General features: G+C 36.5%; 1 long non-coding RNA gene across 2 annotated transcripts in view; it reads right to left on the bottom strand.

Moving 5' to 3' along the window:
• Nucleotides 1-17,857, bottom strand: part of LOC114137408 (uncharacterized) — a 73,128-nt gene extending 55,271 nt beyond the window's left edge. Inside the window, exon 1 of one of the 2 annotated variants that reach the window (XR_003593981.1) lies at nucleotides 17,140-17,857. This is a non-coding gene — a long non-coding RNA (uncharacterized LOC114137408). The remainder of the gene's footprint in view (nucleotides 1-17,139) is intronic. The other variant, XR_003593980.1, reaches the window with a different exon arrangement.
• Nucleotides 17,858-18,892: the final 1,035 nt, after the last annotated feature.

Raw genomic sequence — 18,892 nt, forward strand, 5'->3', positions numbered from 1 at the left:
GGAGACTTTTAAAAGTATTTGAAATCCTACCATGTTGCAAGAACTTTCTTAATTTACAAACTACAAATCTTGACTCTGAACTGAGCTCTCAATAATGCTTCAGCCACATCTCTTTGGGCCAAACAAGACCAGAGCTGACAGTTTGTACCAATAGCTTCATGCATCACTACAGGAGAGGCTTGTGTTGGTTTAGTGGAGCTGTTTATCAGGATATAGAAACTTTATTAGAGAGGTTAAAGGAGAGAGATAATAGATGGATAGGTAGGAGAGGTGAAAAATGCAGTGCAGAGATAGTCAAAGGGTAAATAATACGAGGAAGGGACCCAAAAAGTGAGAGCAGACGAGAGAAAAATGGAAAAAGCGATAAAGAGGCATCAGAAAGGAGAGGAAACTACGTGGATGGAAAACACACACAGACGAGAGTTGCCACTTTGCCACAGCAGCATTTAAAGCTGTAATGACAGGCCAGAGAGTGATAAGAGACTCTGAGTGAAGAGGCCACTATAGCAGCTCTCCTCTCCCTGCTAACAACTGTGATTATCCAAACTCCACACTCACTACTATTGATCTCTCCCCGTTCTCCTCCTCTTCCTCCCCCAGCCATGGAGATGGCGTGTGTGTGTGTGTGCCTCTCTGTTTCTGGTGGTGTGACGGCAGAGAGCGTCGCTCTCAGCACAAGAGTTGTTCACACCTGCAGCCGTGCATGTGGAGAGCAGCGATGAGGACTTGGACAAATATGTGACATCCGCAAAACACAAATATTGGTGCAGCTCTGACGCTCCCCTCATGGTGTGTGTGTGTGTGCGTGTGTGCATCCTTGTTTTCTCACACCTGGTTTGGAGAACACGGCCACAGCTTGGCCACACTCTGGTGTTAATACAGCTGGTAAAAAAAACCAAAAGCTAGGTAGATTTATGTTTAATTATTACTTTTAACTGTTTTACATGTTTAATAAATATCCAACTTTGTTGTTCTTGCTATGAGAGGATATGAAGGCCAATGTGGATGAATTTTTCTCAGTTGTGAAGGAAACAATTTAGTCAGAAAGTGTGCAAAAATCTTTCAATTACAACAAGGGCCAGATTTAGAAGGAAAAGGGCCCCTGGGATGGTGCCAATTTGGTCCTTTATCCCATAAAAACAAATACATTGCATACATTAATAAAAATGTAACAATATTAAAATAACTGTGAGTTTTATATAAGTTGCAATGTAAAACATTAATTCAGTACAAAAACATTCTAAATCCTTTCTCCCTCCCTCAAGACGTTGTGCTTCTGCCCCTGTAAGCCCTTTCTAAAGTTGTGTTCTTGTATTTTGTTTTTTTTCCATGTCTACTCTCTTTTCCACCAAAAGTGTTTCCTCAAGTGGAAATAAAAATGTAAAAATGTAAAATTAGGCACTTATTGTCGAAGGAAGCAATAAGAAGCCGCACTTACAGTAAACAAGTAGAAAAAGGCCATGTGAGGCTAGAAACTAACATTACCTATCCTAAAGTGAAGCATGGTGGTGGCAGCATCATGTTGTGGGCATTTTCTTCAACAGGAGCAGAAAAACTGTTCAGAGCAAAGTGGAGGATGAATGAAGCTAAATGTCCTGATGGAAATCTCTTAGAGGCATCAAACTGCCATGAACACAGAGATAAACTGGGATGCTTAAATGAAAGTGTTTTTATTAGTCCAGACTTAAATTTGATTGAGAATCTGCATCACTTGAAAAATCATGTTCACGGATGTTTTTCATCCAATTCATCCAACTGGCTGAGTGTGAGCTACTTTGCCAAGACAAACAGGTGGAAATTTCAGTCTTTTCATGTAAAAGCTGATAAAGAAAACTCTGAAAAGACTTGAAGATGGAGCTGCAGTGAGAGGCATTTCCTCAGAGTTTATGTATTATTTATTTCCATCTCAGGTTCCCTGAAATAAGGGGCGACAACATCCTCTCACCTCAACACCTCTAACAACTAAAATCTCCCATTTATGGAGAATCTTAACCAGAACTAGGAACACAACCGCTGGCGTTAACTTTCTGCAGCTTTTAGAGGAGACTGACGGTAAACGCAAGGATGAAAGTGTCAGGCGTCATTACTTCCTGCGTTTAATCGTACTGAAACTTCAAAATCATTGAAATGAGGAGATAAAAAACCCTCCCTGACACTGACCGGAGATAAAGGCGGCTATTTTTATTAGCACTTAAAAAGACATAAAGGGAAATTAGGAAGAAAGTAGGATTTGTTAAACCACACCTTGTCATTTTTTATGGATTGGACTAAATTCTGTCGCTTTTTGTCATTTGTTTTTTTACCAAAACAACTTCATGAGTCACGTTATGTAGTGTAATCTCTTCATATTGGAAAATTTCAATGCATTTATTGGGATTTTATGCAACAGAGCAACACAACTTAAAATCTGAAACATGTGACATGTTCAAGGGTTGCGCATGCTTGTTTGCAAGGTGCTGCAGATCAACGAAGAGACTAAATGAATCAAATGTGTCACAGAGAGCCGCAGAAAATTCTGAAACTGAAAATGTCGCACTTTTAAGAGTTGAAACTAATCAGACGAGCCGTCATTATAAAGGCAAGGTTAATAGCGTCTGACAGAATCACCTTCAGCAGACACAAAGATAAGAACGACGCTTTTATTAGCACTGCTGGAGCAGATACACACATCCAGAAATCCAAACACCCCGCGCACTCACAATGGATCGATGCGAGAGGAACCGGGGGCCGTGCGTCTTGTGCTGCAGCCGTAGGTGCGCCGTCAGATAGCGCCATTCAGCGGGGGGAAGGATTTACAAGTCGCGCAGTGGCCTTGACACCGACACAAAACCCCTCTTTTGTTGCCCCATCACTTGGGCCAGATTTATGACGTCCAATTACAAACTGGGATGCTAACAATATTTCCCATTAGCCTATCAAATGCTTTAGTGGTTGTTCCTTCAAAGGGTTATCTGGCCTTTCAGCAGGGGCGGAACCAATTTATGGGCCCCCCCAAGAAGATGTGAACAAAAGCTCCTCTGGTTCTGGTTTTGTTTTACTGTGTCGCTCCCACAGACAGGTAATTAACAGCCGAGGAGTTTGTGGTTAATTTGTGAGATAATTATCTAAATTAAACTGCCTTTCGTCACACGGGGGGGGGGCTCTATCAGGCCGTCCTACTTGCCTGCATGCGTGCTTGCAATCTCCATCATTTGATGAGGCTGGTCAGGGTATTGTGCCACTGAGGAAACAAAACCAGTAATGACACGTTCTTCTTTCTTTCCTTTTGTTTTCCTTCTGCTTTGTTTAGCTTTTCTTTGTTTTTAGCCAGAAAAGAAGTAAATGAAGAGGGTAAAAGGAGAAAAGAGAGACAGAACGCACACAAGGGGTTTACCTACAGAGTTTCTAGATGAGCTCCTATTTAATCTGCGGGAGCTGTTATTTATCAGGCCGCTCATCAGCGAGAGCCGTTTTGCTTCTCAGCAAGAGTGGGCTCAGGAGATCAGATTACTGAGGACTGATCTGGAGAGGGATTCAAGTGGAATTAGAGAGTTTTCTATTGATTTCTAGCACCTGATGTAAAAAAGAAAACCATACACCCTTTAACCTGTTGAGCACTTTCCCAATCCATCAAGCAATTTTATGATCCATACTTGCAATGTCAACAGGATAAACTAATACCTACTCATGCTTACATCAGGAGATTTTTTTTAGTCCAAAAATGATCAGAAACATTGAAGCATTGATAGATCCAAAGATTTAAAGAATACAGTTTACCACTGGAGAACACCAAAAACAACCACCAAGTTACCCAGATCTGGGAATCCGAGCAAGTTCACCCAGAGAGGAGACTGCAAGATCCTAAAAGAAGTCTCCAAAAACCCCAAATTTATCTGAAAGGCTCCTGCTACTGTTGATAGGAAAATGTGTGTCTGAAAAACCAGAAAGAAGACGACCAGGTTTAACTTCCATAGGAGGTTTGCAAGAAGGAAACATTTGCTCTATAAGAAAGAAATTAGATTGAAGTTTGCCAGAGAGAATACAGAGAAAGACCAAATCTTCTGGAATAATGATCAACAACTGGATTTACTACTGGTGGAAACCATGAAGAAAACAGAAAGTAGTTGGAAGATCATGGTGTGGCATGTTTTTTAATGATTTAACATGTGAACAAATGTAAATGATTTTAATTATGTTTCTTATTTAAAACAACCACAATTACAAAATTGTGTTTTTTGAGGTTAGTGGAATATCGACAAATATCTGAGAACATTTGTAATGGAAACGCAGCTGGTGACTCAAGACATACCAGGTAATCCATCAAGGACTGGCTAAGGATTAAGAAATTAAAGTCCAGATTTTAATCTCACTGAAATGCTGTGAAGTGACTTGAAACAAGGTGAATAAGGGACCTGAACCCTGAAAAATGTGGTAAGTTTTTCTCAGATTCATGTCAGATTCTGGTAAATGGCTACAAGAAACGTTTCACTGAAGAGGGTAAGGTTACTTATAAGGGTGAAGTGTTTTTTCTCTCAGCTCTAAAACAATTTTGTTAATATTTCTAGCTAAATAAGTAAATTTGGGTTTATATACATTTAAATTGAGAAATGAAAGCTGAAATTCATCAGAAAAGTTTTCCTTAGTAAGTTGTTCCCCTGACAATCTTTACTTTTGTAAATTAAGTAGAATTCAATCTTCAAATACTGAATTCACTAAACGTATAAACAGAAAATTTCAACTCTGATAGTCTGCCTCAACTGGTATCTTATAAAAATCAATTTTACGTAACTTCAGCTCGCTGCAATCAGCAAAACAAATATTTTTTTAATGAAGAAGTATAAAAGGTACAAGACGCATTGCAACCAAGAAGCAACAGAAACATCGAAGCATTGAGTACTTCGCTGCATCTACAGAAAAGCCTGGACAAAGATCTGAACAGACACAAACTGCCCCTGTTGGGTGATCGGATGAGGATGTAAATATGACAAACAGATTCAATCGCTTCAAAAGTTTTCCTTCAGAGACGGGAATTCATTAGAATTAGCCACTTCCACGCTGCTTTTCAAATCTTGTATATCAGAATTTGCATAAAAATGCCCCCGATGAAAGCCCGGCGAGTGTGTCTGTCTTCCTCCCTCCGTCCTCATCCGTCCCTCTCTCTCCCTACTGTATAAAGGAAGGATGATCACTCCCTGTCACATCTGTTGGCACGTTGCCATCAAGCCTTGACAGGAAAATAACACTCTTCAGGGAAAATAATACACTCGTTCTGCCGTCGGCGCTCCCAGACACATGCCTCACGGAGCGCGTGTGTGTCTAAAACCTCTTGCTGCTGCTGTCAACCTGAGCACAAAGGATCACTTTATATGATTAGTATGCATCTCTGAAAAACATACTGAACAAAAAGCCCGGCCCCGAATGCTGCTCCACGCCAATTAATGGATTAAGAAATTATTTTGAGGCGAGGCTTGTTGTGAGACAGCTATGATATGCGGCTGGAGAGGCATTTCTGTTGTGCTTATTGCCAACTACATAAGGCCTGAATGCAGCCTCATCATACAGCAAGGTAAGGAGACCTTAAATTATATCCCAAGACAAAGAGAGATGTGATCCAAAACATCCTCTGGCAGCAAAGCGACGAGCTTACAGATCACTTCAGAAGGCAAAAGCATTCGTTAACCCCCAAAACGACAGCGTCTCGCAGCACCTTTAACCCCTGCTGCACCCGGCCTCAGCCTCGTCTTAAGAGCTGCCTTTATAGATTTTGGAGAAAGCTGAAAATGGTTATTGAGAATCGACTTGAACCAGAGAATGACATTTGATTACTTACTTTGTGGCGCTCGAGGTTTGGAGTTTGTGTGAGTATATCTAACCACGCTGGGTTTATGTGTCTACGATGACGTTTATTCTGTATCTGACATTTAGAAACAAATCCAAGTGCCAGCGAAATGGATATTAATATTTTTATTTTATTTTTTAGATTGAAAACCATAAAAAGTAAATGAATAAAATTAGAAAATCATTTACAGAGATTAAATTGCACTAGCATCCAGTTAATAGGTGATTGAACAACTAAAAGGAAGTGGAAATAAAAAAATAAAAATTACAATTTGTTTACATTTTCTTTTAAATTGCATTTTAAAAACTGATGTACCCACTTCTCAAAAATCTGTGGAACAATTTTTCTTGCCATTATACTTAAACCTAGTTTGATTATAATGGCAAGTTTGATGATTCATCTTTGGTGATGAGCTACAAGTCTCTGTACCATCACCCTAATCTGTAACTCCCTCTACTTGTTCTCTGTCAGATTCAAGCTGGGATTCAGGCCAACATTTAATACTGCCTTGGTGAAAACCATTATGGTTCATTGTTGCCATGGGGCAAGTTTCCATTATTTACTTAGCAAATAAATTAAACTATAAAAAATAAGATTTTTCCTCATTTTAAATGTGCCTACAGATTATTTTCAAAACAAAAACAGGTCAGAAAAATATTCTTTTCAGGCCACTGCTGTGACAATTCTGTTTTGATAAAGTCAGCAAGAAATGATTTTCTTATTGCTAAACATAAACAAAGCAAAACATTTTCCAGGGAGAGGAATAAAGGTTAAGCTCTGGAAGACTTTAAATCTCAAAAAGACGTCTTTTTAATTTACCTCTCAAAGTTTGACAGAAATATAACTGATCAAAGTTATCATAGCAAAGGAATACGCAACAATTAAATGTTTAATAAAATGTGAGTAACTGAAAAACAAGTTGAATGTCACTTCCTAACAGAAAAATGTCCCAAATTTAGGTCATTTTAGGTCAGAATGAGATTCTCACGCTATGAGAACTTAGTCAAACTACCCTGGTATTTTACGTTGGTCCAGTTATTTTAGCAGTTCAAACTGTTATTAATTAGAAAATAATTTCTTTCCCCTTTTTGACATTTAAAGGACAGGACTGTTCCGAGTCTTTTGGCTCCAGATTTATTCCCCAATTCTTTTTATGTTTTAGTAATCGACAGAAAAGTGGAGTACGTTTTTTTAAACCAGCTGACTGGCAGTGCACAGCAAGAGGCTCAGGAGGAGCAGCACTGCTTCCTATACATCTGCTCAAGTAATTAGAAATACATTGAAAGGAGTTTCTAATAGTGTGAGTGCACAATGTGATATGTGGTCAAAAAGAGCCTGCTGATTGGTATTCAATCCATTACAGACCCCGAGTAGACCCTAATTCTCACCAACATGGGAAATGGCAGCCCATTTTCCTGTACTAATGCAAACAACATAGTTCCTCTAAAATCAATGTAATTGGCCGAACCATTTAGTCGGGCTGAATGTCTTGAGTGATGCTTGTAGCAGAGTGATGATGGCGTGGTAGTTCCTTTATGCTGAGGGCTGCAAGGGGTGAGGGGAGTAGTGCACTGTAAGGTTAGGAGATTTTTTTATTTTATTTTTTTTAAACTTATCAACCAGTGAAGCTGCTTTCAACTTTTGGTTTCTCGTTTTATTAAAACATAAAATACGTAGTGTCTGTAATTTTCTGACACGCCATAGTTGCACGTTTTTAGAGGTATCAGAGTAAAAGGGGAGGATTACAAATGCACATCGGACAGATTTTTATTTCTGTTGATGTTATTGTTATCAAGCTACTGTGGAGGAGCTGCAGAGATCCACTGCTTGGGTGGAAACACCTTGCACACCACATCCCCATGGAGAACCATGGAGAAAAACAAGCAGGAAAGACAATTAGAGTTGATTGGAAGATGACTGGTGCTGATCCATTACAATCCTGGAAGAAAAGCTATGAAAGCTGCAGAGGTCTTGAGACCATTCTAAAATCACAGCCATGTGATTGTATGTGAAACTGATGTTCACATACCAAGTCACTTGAGTTACTTTTCCTATGGTAAAAGAAAATCAGAATCTAAATGTGCAAAGCTGGTTAAGACAAATAGCTGGAAATGTAACCAAACTATGTGCCACGCTGTAATCTATCATATAAAATCCCAATAAAATATCTTAGAAATTGATGTTTCTATGTCAGAAAATAAAGGAATTTTTTTAGCAAGACTCTTCTAAGGTACTGTCATCAGATCAGCCTTATTGCATTCCAGGTTTTTTTTAATTTATTTTTTTAATCTTTTACAGCACAGATATTGCCTGAAAATTAAGTGTTAGCTTAAATAAAACCCGCTACACAATGCAGGCTAATAGGGCAGCTATTGAACACAGTGATGATGTCACATGTCTCAGCTGACCGGACTTCTTTACTTTATCATTTTTAACAACTACAACAACAACTGCAATTTTCTGCTTGAGCAGTAAAACGCAAAAATAAGGAAATACAGTTTCAGCAAAGTGTCTGAGTCCTGCATGGAGGTGGTTTCTAATACGATTCATATTTCTCACAATGCATGTCAGCAGAGCCTTTTCATCAGCCACAGCTCTATGCAGAGAGAACACATGCCGGCAGCAATAAACCCAGAGCAATGGCAAAGAGCAAAGTCAACACAGGGTGGTGCAGAAAGAGCAGACATAATTCTGACAGTTTTATTAGGAAATGCTGCAAAGACATGAAGATTTAAGAATCTGTCGCAGGATATTAAACTGAGTCACACAAAACAAAAAAGTGTTAAACTCTAATGTTCATTTTTATACCTGACGTTTACAGTTCCTATCACGTTTTTCTTTATAAATGTCTGAAAAATGTGTCATGAAAGTAAAAATGGAGATAAAAAACAAAGGTTGATTTCTATTCATTAAGGAATTATCATTACATTATCTATATTGGCTAAAGTCAAATAAATTTCATTGTACATGTGAGAATATTTTTCCCCTCTGCAATCAGAAACTAATTTCACACGTTTTGGCCTATTTGTTACTAAACTAACAACAATAAGAAATCAAAATTTCTTAAATAAATTTCTTATTCCATCTCACTGCGCAGTAAAGTGAGATGGAAAGAAATCTAAATAATAAAGGAGTAGCTTCACTGTGGCCAGATGCAGTAGGGGGCAAGGAGATTGATCTTGAATTCAATATTAAAATAAGCGTGGAAGTAATTAAATAGAAATTCACAAAATTTCTGTTGAATTAAACCTAAAAAGAAAAATCTAGTGTGCATTTTTAAAATGTAAAGACGCATTAGCACTTTCTCTGTTCTTATCAGGTGGTGGATATAATTCCTTCTCAAAAAATCTATTTACCAACAAAAGTATTTTTTGCATGTCAGTGCTGAAAGTCCACACTTCAAACAAAAATACATAGTAGGTAATAAAATGTGAAACTCAATGTAAGACCAGTTATGCTTTAGTTGTTTTTTTCTAAGTCTTCTGTTAATCCACAGCAGATTTTGTGGCAGTAATCTCCTGAATTTGGTAAAAAAAAAAAAAATTTAAATTCTGTGCAGAGCTGAATATTCAGCACTGTTCCTTACAATAACTTGTAAAAGAAACAAAAATCAACTCCCAAAAGAAAGAAAGGATAAATGGGAAATAGACTGGATCTGATAGGATGTTTTAAATGGATAGTGATAACTGAGTTGCAATTTCAAGCCATTCTTTTTCTTTTGCTTCTTCTTTTAGTAGTCTCTTTTCTCTTTTTTTAATGTTTTTCACACAGAGACTTAAGTTCACACACCATCTCCTCTTTTGCTATTGAGTGACATGGAGAACAGGCACAAGGGGAGGAGCACAGCAGATCTGGTGATTATTTGATATACAAATGAGTCTTCCTCTCTACTCTCACATGAACACCAATAGCACTAGTCTAATCTAATCCAAATCTTACCATTTCATCATTCCCATTAAATATTTCCCACATAAAATGAATTATAACAGAAATGCATCCTAAATATAATTAAATTTATAAAAATAAAGCCAGTGTTATGAACCAACCTGCAATATCCAGCTTCCCGTTTAGCACAATAAGCTGCACAACTTAAAGTTGAGTAATAAAACCACAAGAAACCACATTCATTTAAAAATATGGATGTTTACCAACCAACCTGGGCCCAGATAAGATCTCCATCTGGTGCAGATCTATGAACATATTTCAATAAATCCACTTCTTTAGAAATTCCAACAGATACATGAAATTCATATGCTATTTACAAATGAATCGAAAGGAAAATTCTCCTTTACGTAGCTTCATACTTGTGCCAAACTGCTATGATTGATCACAAAGACAGACAGGATGAGCAAAATATTTCTTGAAACAACTGCACGCTTTTTAACAATATTTCTTCTAGTTTATTTTTCTTTCAATGAGGCCGGCACGTGGTCCTAATACAGATAAAACAAATCGTATACAGAAAAATTGACTCATTATTTAAAATGGTCACGCTTTTGTGCGTCTCCTGATGTGATTAGCGATTAGTGTTCCTAATCTTATTAATGTCAGCTTGTTTCTGCAAAGAAAATTTCTGCGCAATGATCTATTTGATACCTCATCTTAAAACAATGTGGCTTAAAAAAATACAGATAAATCTCTAAATTGCACTAATATGAAATGCGTCCTTTATGTGTGCAGGGTGAAATAGATAAAGTATTGCAATAATACGGCGCTATGACTGGTATGAATTGCTCAGAGCTAAAACTCCCTGCAGCGTTTTGAACAAAGCTTTCCCCCTGTGAATGTTTCTTCCTCTTCACATTCAGTTGATGTTCATCTCTGCAAGGAGCGTCTCAGAAAAAGTAAAGCTAATGGTGCATCAACAGGTTGAGACTCTGAGCTCGCATAATGGCAGTATTTACTCCGCTTGGCCATAATGACTCGGCTGAAGAAATGGCATAATGCATGCACATTCAGAAGGACTGACGGTTCTTGTCTTTCTATTTCTATTTTAAACGGTCAGCTTCTTAGAAAAACTTCTAATCCAGTCTTGTTTATGTTGTGTGTGAGACCAAGACATTGTCCGTCTATTGAGTTTTCCATAAAAATCCAGTATAAAAGTGGAAATCATGAACATTATGATGGAGGATAAAGCCATGAGATGACTTCACACTTTTTATTTCTTTCTGTTTTTATGGAGCAATGCAAACATAATCAATAAAATGCATTAAAGGCCATGTTATGGGACTTTTTTCCTCTTTATTATGTCAGAAAAAACTACAATTATGTTATTAATAAGGCTATATTAAGTTGAGGTTTTGATTTCAATGTTATCAGTATAAAGATTTATTTTAATTTTAAGACATGATCTATAACTTGGCATGTAGTCAAACTATGCAATCAAAGCTAAATGTCCTACATTAAAATTTTCTATACAAACATCAACTAGAACAGCAATGCTCTGGACTTATAGTCTAAAAAGCAACAGTGCCTTAATGATAGACTGATAATAATGAATGCATGTAAGAGGTTTTAAAGCCAGTGGAAAACATGTCACAAATTTTGTGCTTTTTTGAAGTCTAAAGATGGTTTTCAGGCTCCCTCTGCTGGGTTTCTACACTCCACACAGACAGCAACAAGCAACAACTGGGTCAAGATCTTCTTTCCTAATATTTCTAGCTTCACCTAGTTTCCCTACTTTTAAAGAAGCTAAAGCTAGAGTATTCCTTGTTTGTTATTTTTAGTGGTTTTAATATTTAAACACAAAAGAAATGGCTTTACTGATTTATAAAAACATCTTTTCTTCAGCTTTTTGATAAGTTATGAGACTGATATATTTATGTCGATTAAGGTTGCTATATGTCTAGAACATGCACATCTTTGGACTCATGCTTGAAATTGTACCTGCACAAAATCTATCTGCAAACATCGGAGAAAGTTAGTGTTGATATTTTTTATTATGTAAATAAAAACAGTTACAAATGTCTAGGTGATGTACTAATAGCTCGAAGGTCAAAAACCGATGATTAGAAGAGATGAAACAATTCAAAAATGTTTAATTAAAACCAACTTTTGTTTTATTCCAACAAATATATAAAGCGATGCAAATATATAAATGTGAAGCAGAGCAGGACCAATAACTCTATCCTTTACACCACACTGCCATCTAGTGGCCTGATTAAGTGTCACACCATCAGTCAGCCCTCAACTGATTTTATAAGAGGAACATATTTTCAAGGTAAAACTCTACAAATGCAGTCTGATATCATTCGCCTGTTTTAGTGAATCTAATATAATAATTTTAAATATGAAGATACGTCACAGTTCTTTAATATAGAAACCACTTGAATCACCATGAAAAAAATAACTCAGTTTTAACTTAAATCAAGCCAGATGTACTCCAGCCATATTTAAATTAATGAAAATGTTATACATGTGAATCTATCTTTACAAATTTGATGTTTGTTTTTCCTTTAAAAGCTATGTGGGGTTAAGTTTCTGCTCTTTTATAAAAATGCAGATGATTAACAGAAATGAACTTATACAGCTCTAAAGACCTATACCAACAGGAAACATTTCATATTTTCACAAATACTCTAGACTGATTTTGTGCAACCCCCAAACTCCATTCAACAATAACACTGACTTGGCAATCTAACACAAGTAGTTGCTACAGATAGAGATCCTCTTTACATTAGGGCAAAACTATTACGGAAAACTGTATGTCTTTTAATAATCATACTTTATTCCCCTCTTTTTAACATCTTAATAAATAAATAACATCTATTCTGTGATGTTCACTCAAAAGCATGAAATTATTAAACTTGCCTTAATACAAAATGTCTTTTGAAAAAAGGAATGATTCAAATCCTACTCTTACTGCTGAGAATTGACTAAATATTTTCCTAAGCACATGTGGAAAAGCTGACTTCAGTGTTTTAGCATTCAGTGAATGAACTTATTAAATATTCCAGAATAACGGCACAAATACAGTAAGTGATCCTCCATTTTTAAATGTCTAGACTCCCTGCAATCAAAGACATTTTCAAAATACTCATTACACTACAGTAGACTGAATACAGGCACACCTTAAATTAGAATATCCTTAAAGTTGTACTTTATTGCAGTAAATTAATTCAAAAGCTGATATAGTTCACAGATTTATGACACATTTAAGGCCTTTCTTTCTGTTTTTTTAAGGATTCCTAATACAGAAATGCTGTATTGAGTGGAAGGAAAACCTCTGGTGAAAGAAGTCTTTTATTCAGATGAAAGGCTTTCCTTTTTGAACTGATGATCTGATGTCGCTAAGGGTGGCACTGATTTATTTAGATCTAACTGAAGTGTTATAACAATGCATCAGATCACCAGCTGAATGAGAACCAGACAGAACACAGTAGAAAACCTTGGAGGGTTTCTGGTATCCTTCTGTTCAGGATGAACCAAAATGGTTCTATATGTAAAGATATGAGTATGTATAATGATGAGTTTCACTTTCTGAAAGAAGTGACATGATATATTAAAATGTTTAATGATATTCTAATATTTTGAGATATATGCGTATAAAGCTGCAATAATCTTGTCCTTAAATCTGCATGCCTTATGTTCAGTTTCATAACATTAATGTCAAACTATGCAACAGTTTTCTTATTTTCAATATTTCTAATAGGGCCTTTTAAATATCAGTAAAAATTAAAGAAATTCACATACAAACAATAACAAGTAACAGGGTGGGAAACAAAATGCAATCACACAATAAATATTGAGCACATGAATAAGAGCCGTAAGGCGGCATTTAGCTGGTCAGTATTTAGAAAGTATCCCTGCTGTTTAGTGCAAATCGCTCTCCGCTGCATTAATATTGACTGGTCTACAAAAAGGTTCTCATTACCTAAATATTGCACAGACCAGTAAATTTGGAAAGAGATCTTCTGAAAAAGTCTTATGAGCACAAATAACTGGAAAAAGGTAATTTATGGTTCGTCTGATTTAATATTGTGGAGGTTAGCTGTGCACCCAAACCAAGAGCAATAAATGTTGAACTTGGACTAACAGGTTTATGAATCAAAGTATATTTTTAGGGGTGAGCACGCTTATGCAACAAGGTTATTGCAATAATTTTATTTAGCTTTTTTTTATTTTTAACAGATTAGATTTTTTTTATTTTTTTTTTTTTGGGGGGGTGGGGAGGGGGGTTCAGTTGAATTGTACAAATTTCACATCAAGTCTTAGAGAAATGTTTGGAACAACACAACTGTCTATCTCTTATCAGCTGAACCTCAACTATGCTCTAAATCATCCACTCCCACACAGATTTATAAATTTGGAAAGTAACTTCAAGTTCAGCTCGGGATTTTCAGGAGCAACACTTCTGACCTGGGTCTGTCTCCATGGTAATTTACATTAATAAAATTTGAGTTTAATATCATAACAGCACCACCTCTAATCTAATCAATACATCATGAAAAAAATATGTATATAACAAAAAATATATATATATTATATATTATATAATATATATAAATAATTGTCATGTATTTTTTCTCTCTTATCCAAGGTTACAGCATATCTCTAAGGAACTGATTAATTTACTTGTATAATTTATCAAAATGCCATTTAAAATCACAAAACAACAATAATCAAGTAATTTGGACAAACATTGAGCCACACAATTATAAAGTTGAAAACTATTTATCTTTCTAAATATATGAAAATTAAACAAACGTTTCAATTATTTTTAACTAAACAATAATAAACTAAACATGTAAGATTTTATTGAGTGAACATTTGATTTGTAAATCATTACAGAGCTAAAACATAAGACAGGATTGTTGATTCCTCATGATTTTTTTTGTGTGTTTTGTTTTTTCGGCTAGAAGAATCTTTCTAGTCAAAGTTCAGCAACAAAAAACATAAATATGTCACTCTTTCTTCTAAGATGCGTCCGACATTAGATAATTGGTGGAGATGGAGTCCACCCAAGTCTGCTTTTGTGTAAAAGTTTCTGGAATTTTGTGGTTCTATTTATCATGAAATTCAAATTTATACAGAAACCTGGTTAACAAATGGCAAATGTTTTCTCCTATACCTGACTTTTGTTACGCTTTAAGAACCTTATGATTGTGAACATGTTGGCCTAAACAAATCCAAAATGGTGTCCAGATCCTATATTTGTGGTCAGGGGCCTCACAGGGTCGCAAATGATTCCAAGGCTGCACTTTGGACATCCCAAATAGAGGGCAAAGAGGACTTTAAAAGTTTGTTTCTATGGCATTCAATACAATAAATTATGCAACCACAAAATGCTGTTATTCTGTTTCACTTGTTCTAAGTTAACATATATAGTCAAGTTGAACATATTGAAGCTGCTTCCTGCCACAGAGCCCATAAAAACATTAATACACACATTTCACTGAAGAGTGGAAGGATACATAGATTTATTGCACTGCAGAAATTAGACTAGAAGTTTAATTTTATAAAACCTTTTTGAGGGGATCTGAGTATAAAAATCTGAAACAAAGCACTCAAGAAAAGCAGCCAGGGTTAAATTGATTGCCATCAAAACACCAAATCTATGACAGATCTGTCACAAAAACCAATAAAATCAATCCAACATGTAATTTCTCAAATTTTATGACAAGCTCCACTCGCTCATCTCTCCAGTCCCACCTGAGCATGTATGCTTTTCATTGTTGAGTTACTGGAGACCGTTCATGAGCACAGTTTTATTTAGCAAATTTTCAGACCCATTCAAGCAATCCCTTTTCAGAAAAGCGACCTTTAGCGACTAGTGTGAACACATGCATGACCGTCCCTCAGGAGCAGGTGTTGCTGTAGGTTCCTTCTCCTTTCCTAAAAAGCTTGCAGGTAACATCTAGCGCAGGAGTCACTCCCAGCTGCAGTCACAACCACACTCTGCATCAAGACAGCTAAACACTCTAGCTGAAGGAACAGTCACAGAATTATTCACAGAAATCCCACCTATTTGTGGATAATTTCATGTTTAAAATATTCACTGAAAATGCAGCTTGAAAAGGTGAAACACTTTGATATAATGCTACTTGACAGATTATTGGTTGGCGTTTGCAAAGCAGCCAATCCGGGAGCACCGTTTCTTATCAATGGCGTTGATTAGCTGTAGCCCCAAACAGCAGTGATGTGGAAGTCCTTTGATGTTAGCTTCTGTAGTCATACTAAGATGGCTTCCACTATGTATTAATGCATATTAAAGTACATTTTGTTTTTGAACATTAATATAAGCATTTCTAGAGGGGTCTCAAGCAAGGAGGGGCTTAACAGAGTGTGTTCTGCTTTTCAAAGAGAAATGTACATGAAAATTATCCACATGAAGTCAAAAAAGAAATGCTATGGTTTTTAAAAATAACTGCAGCAGGTAAGTTGAAAAAGGCAAAGGTCCAACAATGAAGCCTTGCGGTACGCCTCAGGGCAGCGCAGCAGAGTCTGAGCTCAATCCACATGAATACAGAAACATCTAAAGAGCAGAGATTGTTATTCCAAGCCACGGAGCATGGAGATGATTTTATGAATAACCATTATGCAAAAGTTTCTGATAAAAAACTTTTCCTGTTGAAATTCACACAGCCTTTACATTTCATCCCAAGCAAATAATTGACAATGAACCATTTTTAAGAGATAGGGTACAGTTTTAGTTGCTGAAGGATACGTTCATAACATAAAGAGCAAAACCTAACCACAAGGTGAATATAAAAGTAAGTTTATTTCTAGCATATTTAGATGTGTTTTATCCCAAATTATTTCACCTGTTGCTATTTATGTAATTTCTATTGTGGATCATTGTTTATTCTCTAAATATGTTTATTTTTCTCAAGTTTTTTTTAAATCAAATATGTTTTGTCATTTGTTATTGTTCGTAATTTTGTACTTATTTTAACTTCCAATGTGTAATACTGGCATTATTTTGTCATTTTAATTTGATCTATTTCTTAGTTATTCTGTTTTTTGACTCTGCCTCCTTTCCCAACGTTTCTACGTTAGACTTAATATTTTTTATTAGTTTTTTTCACTTGTTTGCAAAAACATTTATTTAGGATTGCAAATTAAAAGCTAAAATTTTTATGTATTTTGGTTTTGCTTATTTAATTTTTCAGTTGTACGTTTTTTTTTACTTTTTGGTTACTTATTTTACTTTTTATCATGTTTTCTGTTGGGAGATTATTTTTATTTATCTGTTATTTTGTGATACATTATACAGATTAGATATCAGGTTGGTAGAAGGCCCGTTTCTCCTGTTATGATAAATTTTCAGTCATATATTTCTACGATAATGTAGAAGTCATCATGTCAAAGTCCAACAGTACCTTCTTTCTTCAGCATTTTCCAACTCAGGAAAGTTTTTCCGGCACTTTCCAGTCACAGGAGGCAAGAAGGTTTGAAGTCTCACTTAAAGAACGCTCCTCACTCAGTGGTGATATTTCGCTGGTATGGTGTAATTATGTTGAAAAATCACCGCTTGATGGTGTAAAGTGCAATTCTCTCTCTTCTGTTTCCTTTGCAGTTCTTGCTTCAATCAAGTTGATATTTTGCTTCCCAAAGAATCAGATGCTGCATCCTTTAAAAAAATGATCCATCAACAGCCTCACGTCCTTACTTCCACCCTCAGGACTCGCCAAGCACTCAGAAAAAACAAACAGCCCGGCAAAAATGATCCATTCTCACCTGCAGGAATAAAAGAACCAAAATGCTCAGAGAGGAAAAGTTGCCGAGTGGAGGAAGTGAGGTGAGGAGTTGAGCATCCTGCCGTCTCTCTCTTAGTCAGGAGGATGAATGGAAAGTCAGCCTCTCTGCCTCCTTTTATCCTCCCTCTTTCTCTCTTCCCCTGCTGCCTCACTTTGGCTTTTACCCTGGCTTCAATGTGTGCGAGTGCATGTGTGTGCAGCGAGGGACCTCTTTCAGAACAGCAGGAATATATTATAACCCAAACAAAAGGAGCCGGCTTATTGTTTATGAATTACCAGCCTTCCAAAGCCAACAAAGGCCCCTATTTTCATAGAAAACTCCATTTTCATTTCAGCTCCATTTGATTACCCGAGCAAAGAAAATAAAAAGGCCTCTCCGGTCGCAACATCCAAAAGGGATTCATTTCTTCTTCGTTCTCTCATTCAGCTCCTCTGAAAAGGTTTCTTTATTGCCTTCTTTTCAGCGCCGACATCAAAATGGGCTTTTAGGAGTAAACCAATGACAAAAAATTATTGCTCGCCTGTTTTGTACAATAACCAGGGCCGGGGAAAGAGAGGAGTCCTGTGTTGTCTTTGTCATCTTTCTTTGGCTTTTTTCTCTTGTGCTCCTTTCTGCTACTGGAGAAGAAAATTGCAGAGGCTGAAAATGAGTGGCACAGCTTTGGAGGGAAGTGGAACGCACAAAGCAACAATACAAGTCAAGTATAAATTATCGCCGGCTATTGAACACAGACAAAGATAAAGTGCAGCTAGAAAGAGCCTTGAAGTCGTCACCAAACATGTACCTGTTGGTTTTATAAAATCCCAGAGGCGCGCCGTCGTTTCCTTCACAGCAGCGTCAGCAAATGTTATGACTTCATCAGAGCAATCAGCTCTGAGTCAGATTGTCAAACAAATTTTAAAATCAGACAAGGATAATGGGAGTTTTCAAATGATTATTTCAATTATTGAGGTAAAAAAAAATACAACTGTCCAGACCAACCAGGTTCTATGTGAAAATAGCATTAATTCAGGAATTAAAAGAATATAGAGCAGGGCACTAAATCAATAACAAAATATATTGTGATAGACAAGTGATCAATAGCAATGGATAAAAAAAGTCTGATAGAATACTCAATAATTTCACAGCACTCTGAGGAACGTAGGCATCCAATCTTGCTTGGTTGATAATACCAAGCAATATTGATGGCTTCAACTAATCTCTCCCGCTTTCATTACCTAGCAACAACATGTTGCGCAATATAACTTGTGCAGCAGCAATATAAGTTTTCACCATCGTGCCTCACAACTGCTTAAAAGTAATACAACACGACAGTGTGGAGTGAAAACTGTGGATAAAACAGGAAAGGTCACTTCGCCAGTTTGGCAGTATTTC

Source organism: Xiphophorus couchianus, chromosome 22 (genome assembly GCF_001444195.1).
Source record: "Xiphophorus couchianus chromosome 22, X_couchianus-1.0, whole genome shotgun sequence".
Taxonomy (NCBI): domain Eukaryota; kingdom Metazoa; phylum Chordata; class Actinopteri; order Cyprinodontiformes; family Poeciliidae; genus Xiphophorus; species Xiphophorus couchianus.